Here is a 20114-nt window from a genome sequence, read left to right as displayed (position 1 = left end):
TTATGCACCTTTGCATATACATGGGTCTTTGAATACCACATGTATCCTCTAAAGGTTATTATAGTGCCAGTCATTTGTGTGCTATAAATTCATATTTAGTTGTCTTTATCTGTCACATTTTATGAGTATATTTCTTTAGCAAACATTTATTTTGGTGTAACATGCTCTGTGCAAAGCTCTATCAAATATTTAACCCCACAGCAGCTTGAAAAATGAAAACTACATGTCCATTATATTTCTGTCCTATCTGCTTTAGCGTAGTGAGATGGAAGAATCATTTATTCTAATGTTGGCTGTGGTGGTTTCAACATTTGGTTTCATTTTTCGATAGTACAATCATAAGTTCAGAGTGCCTTGGGTAATTGCTTTCATATTTGGACTTAAGCGAAGTCGTGCTAAAGGTTTTCTATGCCACCGCAAGTCCCAACCCTTTGTGGGATTGCTTTCTTATCTGCAGATTACCTTCGGGCAGGAATTACTTTTTGTATGCACACATCCCCACCCAAGAATGTGCCCCAGATGAAGACCTTTGGAAACCTTTAAGCAGGAACTAGTCTTCCTTTGAATATCTTGTTGAAGTAATGGAGCCAGAATGACATAATTTGATACATTCACATCTGTGACATTTTGCATGTCTCGATAAATTTGGTGACGTAAAATATCCACATGTGCATTGCACACTACCATATATATATATATATATATATATATATATATATATATATATATATATATATATATATATATATATATATATATATATATATATATATATATATTCTCATTTGTATGCCCACCCACAAATGTGGAAGAAGCCTATTGTGTTATCCTTGTTGGTCCATAACTCCATCAGTCAGTTTATCAAACTATTGCCCATATGTATACAAGTCTGTAATTTGTTTTCCAGATTGTGAAAGTGGAAGGTGGTGTATTTGTGTCTTATGGACACATTTTTTAGTTTCTCATTAAATGAAACAGAATGGCCAAAAATTTTGTGAAGCAAACTTTCAAGTTGTCGAAATGCTGTTGATCTGACAGTATGGCCATTATTGTCAAAAATAGCATAAAATCATTGATCTCAGAACCCCATGACCAATTTTGATGAAACTGAACAGATATGACCCCTGAACTGAGGTCTTTAATCTTTTTAATCGGTTATTCATTATAGCTGCCATTAGTAACAAATAATAAAAATTTCAAACATCGTAACATCGTTTTAAAAACGTGTTGATTGGGACTAGACTTCGCAGAAATGACTTGGTGATAAAACATTTGAATTTTACACAACAGATACTGACATATCTGATATGATCACTGTTAATAATAAATGGCATTAAAGCTGTAAAAAACTTTTTAAAAACTATGAAGTTATAAGGATAATCATTGCAATGAAGGCTTTCGAATTTCCATAAAGAATGCAGACCTTCCATCCAATAAGGCCACTGTTACCAAAACAGAACAAACGTTTTGAAGGGCTTTTAAATAATTGTTTGGCCACTTTAGATCAAATTTCACAAATATTAAACATAAATCAAGAAAATGACAGTTTGCAAAAATAATAGATATCTAGCTGGTTTTGCTAAAATAAAATTAGAAAAAATAGTGTAAGTTAACAAATGAAGCCTCTGCAATACTAATACTGATAAAATTTCTCTTTGTATATGTTCAAAATCGATCATCAATTTATTAGAACCGCCCTATTTTTCTCTCTAAAATGCGGAGATATGTAGCAGATTTTTCATACGTTACAGTTTAATTTTCTGATTATATAATGTAATGAAGCACTGGTAAACTGAACTATTTTTTAAGCAGTTTAAACTATAAAAATTGATGTTAAAAAAGTAAACTAAAATCAAAGCGCCGTCAACAATGCTCATTACACTGCAATTGGGCATGATGATGCCTCTAACTTGCATAATCTAAATTCAGACCATAACTTGCTTCAGCTGCACTCAAATACATGAAATTGGAGTGTTATCCATAGAACTTAACCTGAATGGTTGCATTGAAAATGTGCAGTATCCAGTGTGTTCACGAAACACAAAAACTTAACATCCAAATCAACATTCGTCATTCTGCTTAACTTACCCATAAAACAGACTGTAGTCTGGAAATGCAGCATTTCTCTTTGCCTTTGATAATGTAATCCTCCTGGAATTGCCCACTGCCTTTATTAGATCACTGAAAAAATAAAAGAAGAAAGAAAAACATTTTGCATTAGATGTCTGAACACCCTGCATTCCATTGGTGGAAAGAGAAAGGAATTGAAACATACCAATCTTACATAATTTATTTCACCGACATAAAGCAGTGGTCACATTTAATTGCATAAGCGTACCAAGTCTATTTGTAACTATCATAAAAAGTAGGTGATTACTATTTATATCTAAGTTAACATTAAGTCAGCACTCAGAAATTAGTCCCTACCTTTCGTAACACATACCCCCTCCTGCTGACTCAACAGTGTAATCATATTGTTTGTTTATTGACTGGAAGGAATTTCAGTTACTCTCTGTAACAGTATTGCTTTGGTACAGTTGTCTGTAAGCTGGAAGCTGTGCACAGTCAGTGACAAGGCATCTTCTGAATCAAAACTGTGTTGTTACATGAAGTTTTATCACAGTAATTTGTGCTTTGATTTCATCTGGGACTTATTACAATACTGTCTATTGCTAAGCTTTTTGGACATAGGACGAAAGAGTTCTTTGCCTCTGGTAAAAGTTTGCTCTACTTGTGATAAAGCTGTACCGATTAATCGCCCATACTCATAATCTGGCCGATTATCGGAACAATCGGTATAATCGGTATCAGCAGAATAATCGGTGCCGATGCAAACAAATTTCCAAAATATAAATTTAATCATAAGATTCACCTTTATATGGCTTGAATTTTAAATCAGAATTGAATAGTGGAAATTAAAGAATAAACATTTGATTTGGGGGTTAATTGAAAGTAAATACTATTTAACACGCTAGCTGTAAACTACAGCTGATTGTCTGCGCACAATAAATTATCAGTACCATGCATGCACTCATCACAATCACAGAAGCCAACCAGCCAATGAGGCCTCGTGTGGCTGTTGAACTTACAGCATACACATTAATGGGATGGTCCTGGCTTTTAAAAAGTTGTCGTCAAAACAATCGTCAATCTCTATTTTGTTGCCAATTTTCAAACAATGTCGCCAGAATAAGCAGTGAATATTGTGCCAATGAAAATTGAAAAAGATATTATAGTTATTACTTTCTTGACAACAAACGATACAGCAATAATATTACAAAATAAATCATTAAACGACTGTTTTGCACTACTTCCATGGTCTTTGCATTGCGCATCACCGTTAGTGCATAGCACTAACTGTTGTCACCTGAAATAAATGCATTATCAAATGTAATATATCTACTTTCCTACAGTCTCTTTTTTTAACAGAAACTTCAGCTATTAAGCAAAGTTTGGTGTGGCCAAGCTTCGGATGATATTGGTTCTATGGTATCGCGATGTTTGAACTTTTCGGTATATTTTTTCTCTATAGTGCCACATATCGTGTACATTTATACACCAGATGACCATAAGTTACTTGTTCTACATCACCAGTTTATTTTGCGAAAATGTGGGGATTCCTGACAAATACACTATTTTAAAAATAAAACCATGAATATCGTTTACCCCATGTTCTCAGATGTTCTTAAAATTGCTATCACTGTAACAAATTGTTTAGCCAGTTTGTTGTCTGATAATGTCCAATGATGTTGTACAACAGTTAGATCACATGTTTACTGTGTTGGTAAAGGACTAGGAGATCGAATCTATGGTAGAAAATAAGAGTCAAAATGTGATTAATGTCATCTTTTGGTGGCATTTGAATTTAACAGGTGTTGACTTGAAAGCTGTGTTGTACATGATTTATTACTTTTCATTTGAACTCCAGCTGTTGTTGAAACAGTCTTAGGTTGATATGTACTTTCATGCTCATGTTGATTGTCCATTCTCAGCAACAATCCCACCGCAACTCTCCTCATCATGGGTGGTTAGTTATAGATGCATTTCTTTAATTCTCTCTTATAAGTTTCTGTTGCTGTAGGGCACAGGTGGCATAATGAGTGCCATAGAGTAGCATTTATTTTTCAAGTTGATTACACAATATTTGCTTAAAAGTATGAAGTGTGATATGTTGTAGTTGTATTGCCCATGGTGCACTTTGTGGAAGACATTTTTTCTTCATTTTCTGACATGACCAGTACTTTTATCTCATGATTCATACAGATTATGCATTCCATACCCTGATACCTCATGCAAATTTGTGAAGCCATACATTGCCAGACTGGGAAAGGTGTATCGTATTTCGTTGAACAAAGAGACACATGGATTGCGTTTTTGACACCAGTCGTCCTTTACTTTTATAATAGTGAGATTTAGAAGCGTGTCTTAAATGTCTTACGCATCCTAGGCCAACGTGAAATGTCATATGATTGCACACACCTTACAAAAATTGTCACCCAAGAACAGAACTGTTATGGTTCATGATTTGGATGATATTTACGCTGATGATAAAAATTGAGCTCCAATCGTTTCAAATGATGACAAGGCTGATAATATTCCAATTTTCTACAGTTTGATTGGCTGAAATCATAATTTTAGTCGCTGACTGATTTTGTCCGTGTTAAAGACTACTAAAGTTTAGCTGCTGGCACATGTTTAAAACTATTATTAGAGATAAATATCTACATACTTTGCCTTAGAAAAGCATTGGTTATGATTTCTATGTCAAATGCAAGCTATGTATTACTGTTATTGTTGATGTTAATACTTTCCTACTTACATTTTCAAAGTTTTTTTTACATGGTATTAATTTTAACCTCTGCTTATATTTAATGACCGTACTAATATCTTCCGCTTTTAAAATTCAGTTGTCCCAACTATTCTTGGGAAGATGGTGGTGACTCACCCATGGACATACACAACACTGACCTACTTCTTATGTTGAGACGCTGACGGAAATAGTGCAATGTAATGCATAGCATTTCCATGGCCAGATTACATTGTATTAAAGTCATGCGCAGAATAGGCGGATATATCCTGAGTCACAAGAACACAGGGGTAGTATCCTGTTTGTCTAGAATTAGTATTATTTTGAACTGAATGATCTGGTGACAATAGCCGATTTTCAAACGGTAAGCACCGTATTATTTTATTTTCGTCATTTTGCCGAATTCTGCATGCAAATGGTGACATTGTTAATGACAGAAACCTTAGGTGCGCAGAATAGCCCGACAACAGTGTACTACTACGAGTACTGCCGTGCAGATATGGTGTAGCCTTTTACAAGTTTTAAGAACGCTGACTTGCAAATATCGAAATAAGGTAATCAGTTTCAAAATAAGTATATTAGGTATATCATGTATGTGGCAGCCATATGAACGGCTTTACGTAAATTATACACACGGCGGCAGTGCTTATAGTCTTTCCAGATGCGGCAAACGGCAGCCGTCCGATGATTTAAAGGATGATTCAGATTGTTAATATACCTTTTTCGCTATATACGTTTTAGACTAAAACAACAGAATAAATGAGCAAGGAGTTACTTACTAGAATTCTAAAATATTTCCTCTTCCAAATGGCTATGAACATAATCTCTTTTTTCTTCTTTAATAGACCATCCATTGTTAAATTATAATTGGCAACTGTTTAGTATGTCTATACTTCACAAATTGGTGTAACTTGTTCAAGAAACTGAAACACAAACCTGTTTATTGTTATCACTCCGTAACTTCTGATCATGTGTAGTTCCAGAAATATTGGGCACGTCAGTTCTCATTCTTGATGGTCGATTTTCATCTTTTGATGCCATATTTACACTGCTGAGTCTGGTTTTGTGTGTGATGTCATGACCACGTAACACTTTTTGGGAGGAAAAAAAATACGCGATTGGTTCCAACGATTTCGCACATTCATAGTCTGCACAGTGTAATGTGAAGTATAGTTTTCACCCCTATGCGGATTGTTGTGTAATGCTAGGAGACAAAAAGGAAAATGTAAACTCCAATCTTATGGTCCATTTAACATGCAAGGGTTGCGCAATGGTGGACGATTGACTCATTCATTTTATGGTTTAATTTACTTAACCTAACTGCCCTTTTGTTGTTAATGGTGTAGGTGGTGGGATAGCACATGTTGTCATTTGAGGCAGGACATGGACATTCGTCAAGTTTCGATAGATAAAAGTATGTTCAGTTATGTCATCATAAAGTTTAGAAATTGTATGTCGTATATATCAGTAATGTTATTTACAGTTAGTATTTTGTCCTCAAACGAACTCGAAGCTTAGAATGATTTAATGGATTAAGGCTGACTCTCACATCTTCGAAGGAGATGAATAGTGTCTTCTTACTGACTGGATGTCGGTAATGACGTAATTTTAGATACCAAAGCATGACATGTATTATAAACCAAGACTAAAATCCTTATGTGCAAGCATCCGGTGCAGTCAAGACCTACATGAACATCACATGCGGACGAGAATGGCATGGCCTTGTAGCTTTCATTGGGCCTAGCCCACTCCAAAAATGAACATTCCCTTTCAAGCACTGCGCATGATTTTATATTCAGAAAACGCTGTAGATGCAAAATGCGTTGAAACTGACATGCCCAAGTTAAAAGTGAAATAAGCCCTAATAGTGTGATAATTGAGGTGGAAGCTGGCCGAACTATATATACCAAGACATGACAGTGACGAGCATAATTGTACTCAAGCACAAGCACTTTGTGGTATTATACCAGAAGCGGTTTCGGAAATACAGGCGCATGCGTTAAGCATACAGCAGCCACACAGAAAGATTATAACCATGACGTTATCGAAATAGACCATAATATGCAGTACTATAGCTGCATGATGCTATGTACATACAAAGGAGGATAAACACTTTGTGCTGCCAATATGCCCCTTAATATTATCACATCGAATCACATTAAGATAGTATAAAATAGAAGACAAATCAGAACTTGGGTAGAAATAGTACCTAAATATAAAATCATAAAAGTTATTGTAGCAAAATAAGTATCATATTTCTATCCAAAAATCTTTGAGCACCAACTACAACGATTGAAAGACTACATGATGGACGATTCGTGTTACAATTACGTGAACAAGTTAGTTACATTAATTTATCCATTTTCTTTCATTACACAAAATCTCCAAACGACATACATAAATCACCATCAAAATGAGGATATTATTTTAAAGCAAATTTTTTGAGAGAACTCTCTCTCTCTCTCTCTCTCTCTCAACTCACTTTATTCATTGTTACACAAAAAGCATATTACATGACGCATCAGTCATTATTACTGTAATGGATTGCTTTTATTCCTAAGATCTTATCAATCGTCTTTGCTAATACAACTGCCATACTGCAAACTTCATGTATTCAAAACTCAAAATTCTTCACTAATTGGTAGCAAAAATTTCTTCTCATTTGGCATAACAGGCAATATTTACGATGGCTTCATTCTTGTGTTTACTAGAGAATGTTTTGAACCTTTATCGTGAAATTATAACTTTTTAACAATTTTCCGTTGGAGACGAAGGTGGCAACGTCACAAAGTTTGATTATCAAGACTTTATAAAATCCTACATTTTCTGCACCGTTTCCTACATTAAACTGACTCGTTGGGTTAATAATATTGTATATGGTATCGTCGTAGCTGTAGCCGACTCCCTGTGCGATTTTCTGTCCATCTGATTAACACCCTACATTGTATATCCCTGTGTATGTATTTCACGCCTCATCGCATATACAGTCATTATGTTGTTATGCATTAATTGCAGTTGTTCTGTTTGCCTATCAGCCAGTCTTTAACTGTTTATAGCACTATCCTAGCTATGCTTATTTGAACAAACAAGAGTATGTGTCAGAATAATTTACAAAAAATAAATAAGTACGGTCAATTATACTTCAGCCAATCAATAATTAGAATGCGCTTTACGTATAGGTTTATTTGTCATATCATTATTGCAGACGGAGCAGCAGAGAGACTGAGCCCACCAACTATTCGTTCCAACAGAACCCTCTATCGAAAACACTCTTGATAGAAGGTCTTTATTTCACAAAATAAACCCTCTATTCAGAAAACTATGATAAATAAGCCTTCTCTGCTGACCAAAGAAGTTATTTCATGAAAAATAACTAACTATAAAAATACTTCTTGACCCAGGGAGTGGTCGACGAAACACTTTCGGGCTCAGACTCTCTGCTGCTAGCGATGTAAATATTCTAGGATTTCTAGTTAAAAATTGTATCTAACCCAACTCGATACCGTGTCCGAGGATCATGTAAATTTATCGTTATAAATCCGTGTGGTTTTGCCTGAGCATGACTAAAGAAATTTCTGAATTTATTTATGTCCATGTCACCGCTACACCAAGTTCGATGAATATTTTGTAACGTGTGTGCGTCAACACCGTTAAATACCGCAAGATCGTTACAGTATCTCTGATCACTTTTGGCATTTGTGTATACCGTTGAGTTACATAAATCACATCGGTGTTTTTATGCCTGCCACGTGAAAATATCCTGGCAGGGTTTGATTGTTTGTCCAGCATGATATCATCGTACACGACTAAATTATTAATACTCCCATCAATATCATCGATACTCGGTGCTTCATTGATATCAGTTATAAAATCAATAACATCTTCGTGAAAATCACTTTGATTTTCCATTATCGATTTTGCACTTTCGTTAAAATCTTTTAATACCTGATAACATCACTGATCGTCCACTGATGGGGCTATCAAATATAATTTATCCCACTTCATCCACTTCATTATTAAATTAAGTAACAACTGCGTCTTACCCGACCCAGATGGACCTATAATAATCATTCGAATAGAATTTGGTAGCACTGAGTTATGTTTGATTGGCTCTCGTCGCTTTGACGCAGAAAAGTCAGTGATCTCCATTTGATATATCATAAAATAAATATGAATTTATATTGTGTGAAATGTCGGGGACATACCCCAACTGCGGATACAACAACAATTACAACAAAAAATAATCGACAAGCGCTTACAGGCAAGTGTGAACGATGTGGCACAAAAAAGTTTAGATTTATTAAAAAAAAACGGAGGTGATATCGCAGCCAAGTTAACAGCGCTGCCAGGGGCTCCGTGGGCTAAATATCCAGGAGAAAAACATCTTCCAGGATATAATTATTGCGGTCCAGGAACCCGATTTGATATCAGACTTGATGACCAAGATCAACCAAAACCAGGTGAGTATCCGATAAACGCTATTGATAAGGCGTGTCATGCTCATGATGTAGCTTACCGAAGCAAGGATTTGCAACAGCGCCATCTCGCGGATGTGAAATTAATTCACGCGTTAAATGCCATCCCTGATAAATCTTTCAAAGAAAAGTTAGCATCCTGGTTAATAAAAACTGCAATGAAATCTAAGCTTGTATTAGGCGCTGGTAATTAATTATAATGGAGTCGATTTATTATTCCCCAAGCGGATACTGGAGAGGTAACGCAGCAATTAGTAAACTTGCCAGTGCAGCAAAAGTTACAGCAGTTACTGCTAAAAATTGGTTATCCCGACAGGCAATATGGCAAATTTATCTACCGCGCCCTAAACAAATTCACTTCGCGCATTTCGATGTTAGTGTGCCAAATGAAGTTCATCAAGCTGATATATTATTTCTGCCACATGATACTATCCGAAGACGCACCTACAAGTACGCGTTAACCATAGTTGATGTTGCAAGTAGATACAAAGATGCGGAACCGTTAACAACTTAAACAGCATCTGAGGTTGCTTCTGCGTTTGAAAGAATTTATCGGCGGAGTGGTCTACGTTGGTCAAATCTATTACAAGTTGATCCTGGCAAAGAATTTCAAGGTGCAGTATCATCGTTGATGAAACATCATAACGTCACCATCAGACGAGGACATACTGAAATTCACCGTGATCAGGCAATTGTTGAGCGATTCAATAGAACACTTGTTGAGCGGTTATTTGGATATCAATACGCAAGGGAATTTATTCAGGATACGAGATCGCGCGAATGGGTTGCAAGATTACCAAGTGTGATAACTGCGCTAAATAATGAAATAACTCGAACAACCAACATGAAACCTGCCATCGCGATCACGAAAAAAAATATACCACTACAACGAAAGAAAGAAAAACAGCAAATACTGGGTAATGTTACAGTTAGATATTTATATGAACCAGGTGAACTTGAAGGTGGTAAACGAAGAGCAACTGATCCCATCTGGAGTGTTACCACACATAAGATAACCACTGTGACAGACCAGCAATCTATAAATTAGATTCAACTGCTCCTCAACGTGGATTCACACGTGAACAACTTCAGGTAATTCCCGAGGACACACAATTGCCGCCAAAATCACTGAAGTGATTTCGATCACTTAACTAACACTGGCACCCCGACGTCGATTACACTCAAGACAGGTCAACATGACATTATCACGTGTATGACCGCGATTGTTATCTTTTCTGTCTACGGTAAATTGTCTTGAATTTTTATTCGAATACTGCCATAGCATTATACAATTACAGCTCGCACAGTGATTATTCTGCTGTTGTTTTAACTCAATAATAAATTCAACATCAAGATCAAAGTCGCGATTATTTTTTTGTCACTCTGTTTGTAACCGGCGAGTTTTTTTCTTATTACATCACCATCGCTGTTGTTTTCATTATTAATTTTATCAGCGTTTGAATCTTCCAAGACAATCCTTCGCAGTTGAGATATTCTTCTGATTCTGGACACCGCTAGGTAGACTAAGTTCGACCATTCGATTCGATCATCAACAATCCAGACAGTTGTATCTGAAATAGTCAGTCCTTGAGAACAATGAATGGTCATTGCGTATCCTAGCGTCCACGGAGATTTATTCATTTTTAGTGCATCTTTGACAGCATCGATATCAACTAACACAATATCATTCAATACTAAATTCTGTTTGTCTGTCTTTCCTGGAATATCAACATCTATATTCTGTAACCGCGTATCAGCTGGTCTATAAAATAACGGCGTTGGCAGCATTGGAAACTTTTCTTGTTGTAATTGAAATAGCTGTTGTTGAAGTGTGTCTCTGACTATCTTTCTACTTGCTACTATCAAATCGTCTGGTTTCCACACGCGTAAAAAGTCGCTCATCGAAGTTTCAGGAATCATCTCGCGCATAATTTCACATTGAATTTTATTCGGTTGTAATCTGATTAATGTTTTAAATTCTTTCAACGTTGCATCAAGTGCTCGGTAATCATTAGACACTTCTTCGTAATAATCAACAAAATCTTTTAACCAACCATGCGGAGATGCGCCGACAAACGGAGGTGGTTGACCGTGATCGCCGCACATAATCACTGCAGTATTTTTCGTTAGTAGCCAATCAATAAATGTTTTTAATGTATCTAACGGTACCGTACATATCTCATCCCAAATTATTATATCATTGATATATTTTGTTCCCATTCGATCTGACGTCCACACACCGCCGCTGTATTTGAAAAAGCTGTGATCAGTACAAGAATTGACTCCTCGCTGTTTCATCTCTCTGGCAAGCCTGTGTGTAGGTGTTAGCACAATCATATCCGATTTTCCAAATAATTCAATCGCTCGAGTTGTTTTACCAGACCCACCCGGCCCGTTCAAATAAACAGTTTTGTGTCTGGTGATTGGATCATATACAGACGGTGCGGAAGATATTTCTGGCATCTCGGATTTATAATAATCATCCTTAATTGCAACATCAGCGGATTCACAATACTCGTGTAACGTCTCGGCTTTTATTCCCCACGAACCCCATTCATCTCCGCCGCAGAATTTCATTATATCGGTCAGTGATTCTGAATATTTTTTATCGATATAAAATGAATCCGTGGCAACTCTAACTGCGGTGTCAGGAAATCGATTTATCATCGATAACAAATTTATAGAAACATAACCCAGCATTGAAGATCTTAATTGTGTGCACTGAGGCGATTCTCCGTCGATATATCTTACAATTGTGCCCAACTTTTTTCCGTCGGACAAGAACACATCCTCCCGATTACAAAATATGTCTCTGGCAACCGCGTCGGCGATTATAAAATCTAGTTCAGCTTCATCGATAATCAACCTCGAGTGATGCATTTTATGATCAAATGCTGCACCCTGAGTAAATTTACCGATTATTCTTCGTCCGAGATCTTTCGCTGTTTTTTCACTGTTACCGAGTTTGATCTTGGGAATTTTAGGAGCCTCACTGACGATGACATCCATCGGGGTATTTGGACACTCTCGTGCATACTCGCCGATAACTTCTTCGAGGGTAATACGCTCCGGTGTTGGCAACCAAACTGAGGTCTGCGGTCGATATGATATGATTGCTTCACTGACAGTCAACGATACCAGTATTCGGCTGTCAAGCATATATCGCAATAACACTATTGGTACCGAACACTTTTCACTGAAGTGTCTGCCAAACCAAACATAACAAATCTGATGAAGCCCTTTAGCAAATTCAAACGAAGTCACACGAGCAAATCCTGTCAAATCAAAATCGGGTAAAACGCCGTTTACGGCGACTCGTGTCATCGAGCTCGTGGGGTGTCCAAATCGCTTAAAGTATTCGCGGCACTCGCCGTTCCCGAGAAAGCTTCCTGGGTAGCAGGCAATCATATCCACGGAAATCATATCCCGGTAGTCATATCGGGTATTCCGAAACCCGCCATGACCATACTCGACACAACTTAATTGTATATCCGAAAGAAACTGATTCGGGTTGGTCTCCACGAATTTCTTTCTCTGGCGGCGTGAGCGGCAACACTTGGAACTGTAAAACAATTAACCAATAACTGCTCAATGTTTTCTTTCGCATATTTCTCTGCGAGTTTTTTCATTTGTTGTTGCAACGACTCCGTCCGGTATAATTCCCCGTTGGGTTTTACAAATTGATCATACTCGGAATCTTCGGAACTCCTAAATAACCACACTGACACAGGGTCGGTTTTACTCAGCGTGTAAATAGCATCAAATATATTCCCGCGATAAAAATTTGACAACACGGTCTCGTGGAAATATTGTAATTGCATCAGTCCAGGCATGAGAGTTATGATCAATAATTTCAATCGGTGTTCCTGACTTTTTATAATGTTTGGAATTTTATAATATTTCCCCGGTTAGAGTTTTTACTGTTATTGAACATTTTAATTTATTTGATAGCGCAGCAACATCATTTATTTTTGCCCCAGTATCTTTAACCGATTCAGCCCAGGCTGTTATTTTTTCACGTCGCAGATCGGTTAAACCGTTTCCTCGTTTTGCGTTTTTAAAATGTTCCATTACTCGTTCAGCTACACAATTCAGCGTTGAAAATCGCATCGGGGCGAGTTTATCAAGTTTTGGTTTTTTTTACCGGATATATTCCATAAATGACTGCGGTTACAGGATACGCTCGAGCGTAATATGGTTTATCAATTCCGGTTAGCATTCCTGGTTTGGAGTCGCTACTTAACAGAATGGTCTTTCCGTTAGCAAGAACAGGGTCGAGTTTGTCACGGATAATCCATTCATCGGAATCTGTTTGCACAATAAATTTTATTCTGAAAAAATATTTCTTAGTATGTCCATCTCTTTCATATCCATCATCGAGATAATCAATAATTGTTTTTGCTCGGGCATCAGTCATTGTAGCATCGATGATGACCTCATCACCGAAGAAGAGTTCGTCAATGATATTGACTGAGTCAGTGTTGCGGATAATTTTAAATGACGACCATACATGAGAAGCGCCGTCGTCGCGGAATTTCTTTTTACCCTCGTTGATAATATTAAACAGATCAGCTAGATACCGCTATCGTGAGTCTTTGTTTAGCCTGTCAAGATCGAATCTCTCAGCGCCAAATAAACCCTTCGTATTATATTTAAGACAAATATTTAAATACGAAATATTATATATACAAATGAATAACTGCAAGTGGTTAAAAGTTGGATCAGTAACAGTCTGTGGTAAGCCCTGCAGGAAGGAATTCTGCGGTGAACACATATAAAGCATCAAACGAGGAAGCACAGGACCTATTCCCTGCCTGCGATGTGGCATTGGTGTCAGGGGTAAAACACAATTATGTGCGGGATGCGGGGGGAAACGAGACCGGGAACTCAAGCGATATTACAATTAAAAAAAATAACGGAGACGCGCTAAAATCCGAGAGTGATTATATAACTAGGTTTTCAGACAAATTATAAATAAGACAAATATATTATTATATAAATGAGCCAAGAATTTGTCTCACGTCCAACCATCAAGAATTACTAAGCATCACGTGAGGGAATAGTGAGACATCACAGATTGAAAAACCAGTTGGTGTTGTTAATAATGCTGGTTATCTCCAATTTAAGGCTGGCGGGAAAACTATTATAATCACAGGTTTGTGTTCGAGTGTTTCCGCGGAGAGATCAAAAAAGGTCTTGTAATTGATCACAAAGATAATAATAAACTTAATAACTCTCTTCAGAATTTGCAAGCCATTACTCCAAGTGAGAATTCTGCACGAGGTGACGCTGGTAAATTTGCAAAAATTCCCAGAGCTGTAAGATCTCTCAACAAAAATACTAATAAAGAAAATATATTTCGCTCAATGTACTCAGCTGCGAGGTATTTTGGTATTCACTCCCATTCGGTTCATCGTGTTGCAGAAAATATTATCAAATCAACTTTTTCAAGTAAGTTTGATAGCTGGATTATATTTTCTTATGAAGATAACTCTGCAGCGACTGCGTGAAAAGTCAATGATACAATTATTTCCCCCTTGCTACCTTGACAGGTACGAGCAGACGATTTTCTGCACAAGGAAGTAAATAACTTCCCTTGACGCTATCAAGGTGACAGCGCAAGAATGATTTTATCCTTGACAGCGTCAGGGACAAACGCGTATTTATCTTTTTTTCACAGACAATATCACTATTTTATTACACTTGCTCGGGCTTATGGTACATCTTTTGTTTCCACACGATTATATTTAAGAAAATACGTTTTAAACAAATCACGCTGAGCTATTTCTGAACTTTCAGGTATCAGTCGGTTTATATACGATATCGTCCTAATACTATACGAGGTTTCGAAACCCAACGAAGTTTTCCGTTATCGCCCCGTTCCGGGGTAATCTTTTACCCCAAAACGGGATTGATTTCGGGGGTGGGGGTGCAACTTTGTTGGATGTAGAATATAACCCCGCATCGATGTTTGTACCGTCCTAGGATAAGTTAGAATTAAGTTATATGTTTGTACCGTCCCTAGGATAAGTTAGAATTAAGTACTAGGATAAGTTATATGTTATGTGTTGTCCCCATATGAGCCTTGCTAGGATATCAAATGGTAAGCTAGGAGGTTCACAAATGGGGAATGTCTCGTCGTTCGCAAACCGCTCCTGAGTTTGGTAGGTTATCATATGATAAGCTAGAAACTCAAAGGAGATGTGATGTATTTTTATTTTAAATATATAAAAATTGATATAAATATGAATCAAGAAAATATCAATAATGTGATTGATGCTATTAAAAAATTAGAAAAACAAGGATTTAAAATATTACTAAATCCTGAAACTATTCTGCCTGATTTTGAATCATTATATGAAGCTAAATGTGCAGGGCATTATATTCTTCCTGCTCAATATCGATTCATAAAGATGATCCAAAATAATTTGTATAAATCGCTGGCCAGCGTATCGGAGGCACAAATAAATGAATTTGTTCCACTGTCTCGTGCAATCGAAAAGATCAGGCTGGCACTGGCAGCTGAGTATGAAACAAAGAAGATAATAAATAATCGGGTCCGGAAATTGAAACATTGTATGTCTGCTGAAAATCCAGAGAATTTTGAAGTCAAGGATGAATTTGTCACGAATGACGAGGTCCTTCACGAAAATCCTTAGGATTTTCAGAAGTAAATACCTCACCTTGACTTCGTCAAATACTTGGAAGTGAAATACTTGGAAGTGAAATCCTTGACAGCGTCAAGGAAGTAAAAAGAAATATTACTTTTTTACCGTCCAAATTATGCAATTGTCCGATTTTTCTGGTTGCTACTAGCAAATACCAACGAAAATTGTCAGTGAAAAAAATTATATTATAATAAAATTCTGCAACTGTCCGCGGTTGTTGATTTTCATAGCAAATTACCCCTATGAAATCAGCAACTTGGACAATTTCGTTGGTTTTCATAGCAAAATACTCTATCAGGATTAGCAATTTGGACTGTTTTGTTGATTTTCACTAGCAATTACCCTATAAAAATGATCACTTTGGACTGTTTATATCATTTTTACTAGCAAATACCCTATCAAAATGAGTACTTTGATCTGTTGCAGAAAAACAGTATAAGAAAAAATAAAATTCGCAGGGAAAATAATTATCATATGAAATTTATACAAACTGCACAATTTCATTAATTTTCATAGCAAATTACCCCTATGAATCCGTGACTTTGGTCTGTTTTGTTGATTTTCATAGCAAAATACCCCTATCAGAATGAACACTTTGGACTGTTTTGTTGATTTTCATAGCAAAATACCCCATCAAATCTACGACGCTGGACTGTTTTGTTAATTTTTACTAGCAAATACCCCTATGAAATCAGCGAAATTGTCAGTGGCAAAAAAAATATATACAAAGTAAAATATTTTCAAAGAATTTCTGGAATTGTCTTTGACATTTTTAAAAATCCTTTAGGATTTTCAATGCAGTATCTTATCAAGATGATCCCGTGAAATGCACGAGTGAACATAATTGAAGATTTGGTCTGCGTCACAAGTAATCATCGTGATATTGTTTTCGCGGAATTGCTTCAGCTGAAAATCTGTCAGTAAAAAATCATCATTGCCGTACTTATCGATGATTATTTTAACATAACCCGGTAAATAGTTTCCGGTAAATAATTTTCGGATGAATTCTTCAAGCGCGCGCTTGTCATGTATGAAACATTTCACGTGCTGATACATTTGCTATGTTATTCGCGTTCATTTAATATAATTTATTGTGACAGTGCTGTCATTGATGATGATGTTACCAACAGTGCTATCATCGTTGGAAACACTTTGTGTTTCACTGTCACTGTCAATAAAATCACTGTCAGAGACATCCTCATCACTAACAATAAAATCACTGTCGTCGGAAATGTCAGAGACATCTTCATCATCATCATACTTCTGGTAATTCGAAGATTTTTGGGACATTATTATGATATGATATTATTAATTGAAAGTCTTAGGATTTCACCAGCAAATTAATACTAATAGTTTTATTTCTCAAGTCCAAAAGTCTACCCTGTTGGTCAGTGACTTTAAAATTCATCCCTGTCAGCGTTGGATTCAAACACTGCAGAAATACAGGATTGATTGGCACTTGTATAATCAAAAATCCAGGTGGTTCTTTAGGAGTAAATGAATATAGTATAAACCCTTGCTGGGCTTGATTTGATATTGTTGTGTCTATGTTGTAACTACCGTCGATTGCGTCACACACAAGATTGACCGCGACTACATCAGTGATATTTTCGTTTCCCGGAGGAATATGCCGGCCATCACCCGCTGTGGAATTATCGTGTCTGAAGATATTTGGCGGTGGCAATATTCGCTTGTGCTGGTCAAGTATGTCATCGAAGTATTCATCGATGATATCAGTGACTTATTTTCGTAAGATGACCGGGGAAACATATCCTGGTAATTTATAATTCGGTAGTTCAGCTTCGCTCAGCGAGTACTTATTCAGAAATTGTCGTCGTTCACCGGGTTTACTGTCAACCACTGTTTGAATTGCTCGCTGGTTAATATACTCCATATCGTAGGTAAGTTGATTTAATATTTCGATTTGTTTAATAATTTCGCTGCGTGAATCGGAAATGTTTCCAAGATGTTCTCGGAAGCGTTGCCGTAGATACACTAGATATGTTTTATGTAATTTATTAATAATTCTAAAATATTCAGTAATTTCGCTCCCGCCGATATCAAATCCTCTATCTGCTGCATAAATAAAAACCCACACAATATCGCTGCCATCTTCATAGAAGTTAATCAAGTTGCCCAGCGTCGCATGTTTTATATTATCAAGATGTTGTTTGTATGACGGTGTAATTCTGTGATATGACTGCGCGTCAGTGATATAATCAGACTTTTTAGGTTCTGGTGGTATCGGTGGTGTCGGTGGTGGATTTTCAGGCCATCCTAATACTGTTTTGATTGAACTGTTATAAATGTCTACGTGGTACCCCGGTGAAGCGACTTCGATGATCGTTGACAACGTTGGCTCGTGTGCGATTATTGATATTTTTGCTTCCTTGGTGGTGATACGCTTCATTTGACGCTGTATTTCTTTGTTGATTTCTTCGATCTGATAACTCCCAGTGGGTAACGCAATGATGTTCCAGTCGGGGGTGCCGTCAGGGTTATTCTGATACGAAAATACAAATGAATTATTCGGCGATTGTCCGTGAAATGATGTCGACCTGATATTGGGCCAACTATGATATACTCGTAATTGTGCCAACGCGATTTCTTTTACTGGAATTGCAGTTGGAAAATTAATGTTAAATTCTGGTTGCGTCGAAGATATTGTTATCATTGATGTTTTTACCGGAGTTGTGTTCGCGGCTGTCTCTTGAAGTATCTCCGTCATTATTTATCTTCATCGTTTTCAAATTAAAATTCTTTGTGCGCTCGTAATCGTTGTATGCGCTGGACATCAATGTGAATTCGGAATCGGATATAACTGTATCGTCAAGGCTGGATGATATCAACGAGGACAATTTCGAGTAGGTGCTTGTGGCCGCGTTGTTTAACTTTTCATACTCGTGTAATTTTGTTAGCGCGCACGAGGATATTTTTTTGCAATTATATTAGCAACTCCTGCAATCGTCGTTGATGCTGAAATTGTGATTGTAATCGCGATTGCAGTTGTCACTGGTGTCAGCGCTGATAATAACACATCCGTGGATGCAACTACCGCGGATACCGAATACACTATTGTGTCTAATACAGTTACACGCCGTTTGTATTTTTTTATCTTTGTTGCGCATTTGTCAATAGTGTTTTTTTAACTCTGACTGCCATTCGCGTACCTGATCATATCTATATTGCTGAGCATCTAATGTTGTCGTTGATGCTGATTTCATTTTATTATTTTACGCGGTAACCAACTGAGGTGTTTCAGCTACAAATTCCAAACACCACCAGTAAGATGTTGCGGTTAATTTCCTGTCTGCGGCTTCAAGTATAAATGTTTCTTCGGTTTCCTTGTTTAGTATGATAGTCACAACCCCGGAATATTTGTCAGTGGAATGTCTCCAGGAATATGTTGTGAATATTTCAAACTTAGCGGCGGAAAACACAGACAACCTGTACACGCCAGTGGCTGTTGCTGTATATTTGATAGCATTATTTTGTCGGGACCATGTTGCGAATCCCGATGATACCGTGTATACGATGTTGGTGATATGCCCGGGGTAACTCCAGTGGGGACTTTAATCACACTGGTTTTGTTAACGATCTCAGGAATTCCCGCTACGATGTTTTGCTGTGTTTGTTTGATCGTGTTAATGTTATTTCCTATTATCTGGATTTGATCTGAAAAACTTTTTTCTGTTCTGACTACACCTAACCGAGTATTAATCTTATTGATATCGTTGGCGTTATTAGTAAGATTTGGTATGATTTCAGAAAGTTTCATGTCGATGACTGGAGGAACCCCAAAGAACTTATCAATGGACTCATCAGCTTTTGCGAAGTTTCTTCGAAGTCTTGTAAACGCGCCCACGTGAACATCATACTCAGCACGCAACGTGATTAGTTTATCGTCAACGGTGTCTATATATTGTTTGTTTGCGGCATCTTCCGGCGAGGTTGGAATCGCTAACGCGGTTATTTTGTTGTTGCCGAGATTGAGTTCACCTATCATTGTATCACCGGTCTTAGCTACATGTTCCCGGGCGGCTTTCTGTGCATCATCTCGAAGCGCCGCGATTGATATCAGCGAATCTCTGATTCTGCCGCTGTCAGTGAATACAACGATGTTGTCCGTGGTAGCTCCAATAACCATGCGAATTATGTCATTCC

The sequence above is a fragment of the Sinohyriopsis cumingii genome, chromosome 17, assembly GCF_028554795.1.
Source record: "Sinohyriopsis cumingii isolate HCF-2022 chromosome 17, ASM2855479v2, whole genome shotgun sequence".
In the NCBI taxonomy this organism is placed as follows: Eukaryota; Metazoa; Mollusca; class Bivalvia; order Unionida; family Unionidae; genus Sinohyriopsis; species Sinohyriopsis cumingii.
Note: the sequence above shows the minus strand (reverse complement) of the source record.